The sequence below is a fragment of the Arachis duranensis genome, chromosome 5 (assembly GCF_000817695.3).
Source record: "Arachis duranensis cultivar V14167 chromosome 5, aradu.V14167.gnm2.J7QH, whole genome shotgun sequence".
Classification (NCBI taxonomy): domain Eukaryota; kingdom Viridiplantae; phylum Streptophyta; class Magnoliopsida; order Fabales; family Fabaceae; genus Arachis; species Arachis duranensis.
This window is the reverse complement of record NC_029776.3, coordinates 32430312-32435807: the sequence shown is the minus strand read 5'-3', so window position 1 is coordinate 32435807 and position 5496 is coordinate 32430312. Positions and strand designations below refer to the sequence as shown.

The following is a 5496-nucleotide window of genomic DNA, read 5'->3' as shown; positions in this document are numbered from 1 at the left end:
GCAGTTAAGAGCGTGCCATTTGGAGTTCTGTAGCTCCAGAAAATCCATTTCGAGTGTAGGGAGGTCAGATTCCAACAACATCAGCAGTCTTTTGTCAGCATCCTTATCAGAGTTTTGTTCAGGTCTCTCAATTTCAACCAGAAAATACCTGAAATCACAGAAAAACACAAACTCATAGTAAAGTCCAGAAATGTGAATTTAGCATAAAAACTAATGAAAACATCCCTAAAAGTAACTAGATCATACTAAAAAACTACCTAAAAACAATGCCAAAAAGCGTATAAATTATCCGCTCATCACAACACCAAACTACCTAAAAACAATGCCAAAAAGCGTATAAATTTTTCTACTTGCTTTTTCTTTTTCTTTCTAATTTTTTTTCGCAAGCCTTTGCTTTTTCACTGCTTTTTCTTGCTTCAAGAATCAATTTCATGATTTTTCAGATTAATCAAAAGACATATGCACTGTTCAATCATTCATTCAGAAAACAAAAAGTATTGTCACCACATCAATATAATTAAATTAAATTCAAGGATAAATTCGAAATTCATGTACTTCTTGTTCTTTTGAATTAAAATATTTTTCATTTAAGAGAGGTGAATGATTCATGGAATTATTCATAGCCTTAAGATATAGTTACTAAATACAAATGATCATGAAGTAGAGACACAAAACATAGATGAACACATAACATAAAAACCGAACAGCAGAAAAATAAGAACAAGGAATGAATCCACCTTAGTGGCGTCTTCTTCTTGAAGGACCAACAATGTCCTTAAGCTCCTCTATGTCCCTTCCTTGCCTTTGTTGCTCCTCCCTCATTGCTCTTTGGTCTTCTCTAATTCCACATTGTAACTCAAATCTTCTAAGGAAGTGTTGAGTTGTTCCCAATAGTTGTTGGGAGGAAAGTGCATCCCCTGAGGTATCTCAGGGATTTCTTGATGATGAGCTTCCTCATGCATCTCTTGAGATCCGTGGAGGGTCTCTCTTGTTTGCTCCATCCTCTTCTTGGTGATGGGCTTATCCTCTTCAATGAGGATGTCACCTTCTATGATAACTCCAGCTGAGTAACATAGATGGCAAACAAGATGAGGAAAAGCTAGCCTTGCTGTGGTGGAGGACTTTTCGGCTATTTTGTAAAATTCAAGAGAGATGACTTCATGAACTTCTACTTCCTCTCAAATCATGATGTTATGAATCATGATGGCCCGATCCACAGTAACTTTGGATCGGTTGCTAGTAGGGATGATGGAGCGTTGGATGAACTCCAACCATCCTCTAGCTACAGGCTTGAGGTCCAATCTTCTCAATTGAACTGACTTGCCTTTGGAGTCTCTTTTCCATTGAGCTCCTTCCACACATATGTCCGTAAGGACTTGGTTCAACCTTTGATCAAAGTTGACCCTTCTAGTGTAGAGGCATTCATCTCCTTGCATCATGGCAAGTTGAATGCCAATCTCACATTTTCCGGACTAAAATCTAAGTATTTCCCCTGAACCATTGTAAGATAGTTCTTTGGATTCGGGTTCATACTTTGATCATGGTTCCTAGTGATCCATGCATTGGCATAGAACTCTTGAACCATTAAAATTCTGACTTGTTGCATGGGACTGGTTAGGACTTCCCAACCTCTTCTTCGGATTTCATGTCGGATCTCCGGATACTTATTTTTCTTGAGCTTGAAAGGGACCTCAGGGATCACCTTCTTCTTTGCCACAACATCATAGAAGTGGTCTTGATGGGCTTTGGAGATGAATCTTTCCATCTCCCATGACTCGGAGGTGGAAGCTTTTATCTTCCATTTCCCTTTTCTAGAGGATTCTCCGGCCTTAGGTGCCATTAATGGTAATGAAAAAACAAAAAGCTTATGCTTTTACCACACCAAACTTAAAATATTGCTTGCCCTCGAACAAGGGAAGAAAGAAGAGAAGAAGAAGAAGAAGAAAATATGGAGGAGAAGGGGAGGTGTAGGTCGGCCAAGGTATAGAAGAGGGGGTTGTGTTGTGTGAAAATGAAGTAGAATGGAGGGGTATATATAGGGAGGAGGGAAGGGGTAGGTTCGGCCATTTAGGGTGGGTTTGGGTGGGAAAGATTTTTGAATTTTGAAGGTAGGTGGGGTTTATGGGGAAGAGTGGATGGATGTGAGTGGTGAAGGGGGTAATTGGGAAGAGAGGTTGAGGTGATTGGTGAAGGATTTTTGGGAAAGTGTGTTATAGGATTATTAGGAGGTAAAGTGGGAATATGTTAGGTGGGGATCCTGTGGGGTCCACAGATCCTGAGATGATCCTGTGGGGTCCACAGATCCTGAGGTGTCAAGGATTTACATCCCTGCACCAATTAGGCATGTAAAATGCCTTAGCATACCATTCTGGCATTTAAACGCCGAAGGGATGCACGTTCTGGGCGTTCAACGCCCATGTGCAGCATGTTTCTGGCGTTGAACGCCAGTTCCATGCTTGTTGCTGGCGTTCAGCGCCAGCTTTCCTCAGGGCATATTCCTGGCGTCCAAACGCCAGGATGTTGCTTGTTTCTGGCGTTCAGCGCTAGATCCATGCTCTGTAATGGTGTTGAATGCCAGCCAAATGCACCTTACTGGCGTTTAAACGCCAGTAAGTCCTTCCTCCAGGGTGTGATTTTTCTTCTGCTATTTTTTGATTCTGTTTTTAATTTTAATAATTTTTTTCGTGACTCCACATGATCATGAACCTAATAAGACACAAAATAATAATAAAATAAAATTAAAATTAGATAAATAAAAATTGGGTTGCCTCCCAATAAGCGCTCGTTTAATGTTATTAGCTTGACAGTGGGCTTTCATGGAGCCTCACAGATATTTAGAGCATGATGAGGGCCTCCCAACACCAAACTTAGAGTTTGAATGTGGGGGCTTCTCAACACCAAACTTAGAGTTTGGTTGTGGCCTCCCAACACCAAACTTAGAATTTGACCGTGGAGGCTCTTTTTGACTCTGTACTGAGAGAAATTTTTCATGTTTCCTCTCCATGGTTGCAGAGGAAGGTCCTTGAGCTTTAAACACAAGGTAGTCCCATTCAATTGAAGGACTAATTCTCCTCTGTTAACATCAAACACAGCTTCTGCTGTGGCTAGGAATGGTCTTCCAAGGATGATGCATTCATCTTCTTCCTCCCTAGTGTCTAAGATTATGAAATCAGCAGGGATGTAAAGGCCTTCAACCTTTACTAACACGTCCTCTACTAATCCATAAGCTTGTCTTACTGACTTGTCTGTCAATTGTAATGAGAATAAGGCAGGTTGTACCTCAATGATCCCTAGTTTCTCCATTACAGAGAGTGGCATAAGATTTATGCCTGACCCTAGGTCACACAGAGCCTTGTTAAAGGTCATGGTGCCTATGGTACAGGGTATTAAGAATTTGCAGGATCTTGTCTCTTTTGAGGTAAAGTTTTCTGAATCCATGTATCTAGTTCACTAATGAGCAAGGGAGGTTCACCTTCCCAAGTCTCATTACCAAACAACTTGGCATTCAGCTTCATGATAGCTCCTAGATATTGAACAACTTGCTCTCCAGTCACATCTTCATCCTCTTCTGAGGAAGAATAGTCTTCAGAGCTCATGAATGGCAGAAGGAGATTTAGTGGAATCTCTATGGTCTCTATATGAGCCTCAGATTCCTTTAGGTCCTCAATAGGGAACTCCTTCTTGTTTGAGAGACGTCCCAGGAGGTCTTCCTCACTAGGATTTTCTTCCTTATACTCCCTTGTGCATTCGGCTATATTGATTATATCAATGGCCTTGCACTCTCCTTTTGGATTTTCTTCTGTATTGCTTGGGAGAATACTGGGAGGAGTTTCAATGACTTTCTTACTCAGCTGGCCCACTTGTGCCTCCAAATTTCTGATGGAGGACCTTGTTTCACTCATGAAACTTAAGGTGACCTTTGACAGATCAGAGACTAAATTTGCTAAATTAGAGGGGCTCTACTCAGAATTCTCTGTCTGTTGCTGAGAAGATGATGGAAAAGGCTTGTTATTGCTGAGCCTGTTTCTTCCACCATTATTGAAGCCTTGTTGAGGCTTTTGTTGATCCTTCCATGAGAAATTTGGATGATTTCTCCATGATGAATTATAGGTGTTTCCATAAGGTTCACCCATGTAATTAACCTCTGCCATTGCAGGGTTTTTAGGATCATAAGCTTCTTCAGAAGCTGCCTCTTTAGTACCGTTGGATGCATTTTGCTATCCATTCAGACTTTGAGAGATCATGTTGACTTGCTGAGTCAACACTTTGTTCTGAGCCAATATGGCATTCAGAGCATCAATCTCAAGAACTCCCTTCCTCTGAGGCGTCCCACTATTCACGGAATTCCTCTCAGAAGTGTACATGAATTGGTTATTTGCAACCATGTCAATAAGTTCTTGAGCTTCTGCAGGCGTTTTCTTTAGGTGAATGGATCCACCTGCAGAATGGTCCAATGACATCTTGAAAAACTCAGATAGACCATAATAGAATATATCTAATATGATCCATTCTAAAAACATGTTAGAAGGACACTTTTTGGTCATCTTCTTGTATCTTTTCCAAGCTTCATAGAGGGATTCACCATCTTTTTGCTTGAAGGTTTGAACATCCACTCTAAGCTTGCTCAGCTTTTGAGGAGGAAAGAATTTGTCCAAGAAGGCCAGGAGTCCAGGCTATCTTTTGGTTGTGAGTCCAACCATGTCCTAGCTCTGTCTCTTACAGCAAAAGGGAAAAGCGTGAGCCTGTAGACTTCAGGATCTACTCCATTCGTCTTAACAGTCTCACAAATCTGCAAGAACTCAATTAAAAACTGATAAGGATCTTCAGATGGAAGCCCATGAAACTTGCAGTTCTGTTGCATTAAAGCAACTAATTGAGGTTTCAGCTCAAAAGTGTTTGCTCCAATGGCAAGAATGGAGATGCTTCTTCCATCAAACTTGGACGTTGGTTTAGTGAAATCACCAAGCATTCTCCTTGCATTATTGTTGTTGGGTTCGGCTGCCATCTCCTTCTATTGTTCGAAAATTTTAGAAAGGTTGTCTGGTGGACGAAATTGTGATTGCCCTCTTTGTATTTGCATGAGATTTATTTAATGGCTCTTTGGCATATGTGATCACAACTACGTTCAACTTAACCAGCAAGTGTACTGGGTCATCCAAGTAATACCTTACGTGAGTAAGGGTCGATCCCACAGAGATTGTTGGTATGAAGCAAGCTATGGTCACCTTGTAAATCTCAGTTAGGAAGATTAAATAGTTTATGATGAGTTCGAAAATTAATAATAAACAGAAAATAAAATAGGATAGAAATACTTATGTAGATCAATAGTGGGAATTTCAGATAGGCATGTGGAGGTGCTGTGCTCCTCTTGAATCTCTACTTTCTTATTACATTCATCCAATTTATTCTTACTCCTTTCCATGGCAAGCTGTATGTAGGGCATCACCATCGTCAATGGCTACTTTTCATCCTCTCGGGAAAATGGTCCTATGCGCT

General features: G+C 40.7%; 1 non-coding gene across 1 annotated transcript; it reads left to right on the top strand.

The window, feature by feature from the left end:
- Positions 1-4518: 4518 nt before the first annotated feature.
- On the top strand, positions 4519-4622 carry LOC127748186 (small nucleolar RNA R71). The gene has a single exon (XR_008010129.1). It is a non-coding gene; the product is annotated as a small nucleolar RNA R71 (small nucleolar RNA).
- The last annotated feature ends 874 nt before the right edge of the window (positions 4623-5496 follow it).